This window comes from Chrysochloris asiatica, unplaced genomic scaffold, assembly GCF_000296735.1.
Source record: "Chrysochloris asiatica unplaced genomic scaffold, ChrAsi1.0 scaffold00388, whole genome shotgun sequence".
NCBI lineage: Eukaryota > Metazoa > Chordata > Mammalia > Afrosoricida > Chrysochloridae > Chrysochloris > Chrysochloris asiatica.
This window is the reverse complement of record NW_006408906.1, coordinates 260,740-261,721: the sequence shown is the minus strand read 5'-3', so window position 1 is coordinate 261,721 and position 982 is coordinate 260,740.

Below are 982 nucleotides of genomic sequence, written 5' to 3'. Positions count from 1 at the left end.
GAGATGGAATGGCCAAGTTGCAGCATAGATGGACTCAAGTGTGGCAACAGTAGTGAGGTTGGCCCAGGATCGGTAGTGTTTCATTCTGCTGTGCATAAGGTCGCTATGAGTCCATACCAACTTGATGGCACCTAACAACAACAACAACACTTGGCTTTCTTGACTGCTATTATTGCCTATTCCTTATTGTCCCTTATACAGTAGGAAAAGACAGAAGGCTTTAGGGAGGAGAAACATAACTAGTAGTTATGTCTGTGTCCATGAATATGTATGCATGTTGGAATATTTAGGGAGATCAATGTCTCCTGGTGGTAGATAACACCATAAAGAATGGGAATCCCAGAACACCTAATTGTGCTCATGTACAACCTGTACATAGCCCAAGAGGCTATTGTTCAAATAGAACAATGAGATACTATGTGTTTTAAAATCAGGAAAGGTGTATGTTAATGTTGTTTCCTTTCACTGCATTTATTCAATCTGCATGCTGAACAAATAACCCAAGAAGTTGGACTATATGAAAAAGAACACATATAGGATTAGTAATCTGAGATATGCAGATGACACAACCTTCAATGGTGAAAGTGAAGAAGAAATGAGTACCCACTGATGAAGATCAAAGATTCCAACCTTCAGTATGAATTGAAACTTAACATAACCCTCCCCACAAAACAAACTGATAGGCATCAAGTTGACTCTGACCTTATACAGAGTTTACCAGGCGGTAAATCATTACAGGAGCAGAAAGCCTCACGTTTCACCCAAGGAATGGCTGATGGTTTTTCACTGCCAACCTTGAGGTTAGTAGTCAAGGGCTTATCCTACACCAGGACTCTTTAATATAAAGCAAAAACTCTCACAATTTGCTGGGGACAGCATATGCAGACCCTGGGTTGATCAGTGGCAGCCCCATTAAACCACCTCTAAATATAATCAGTTTAACCCAGATGCTCTCCTTCCTCCTGAAAGTATATAGGAATAT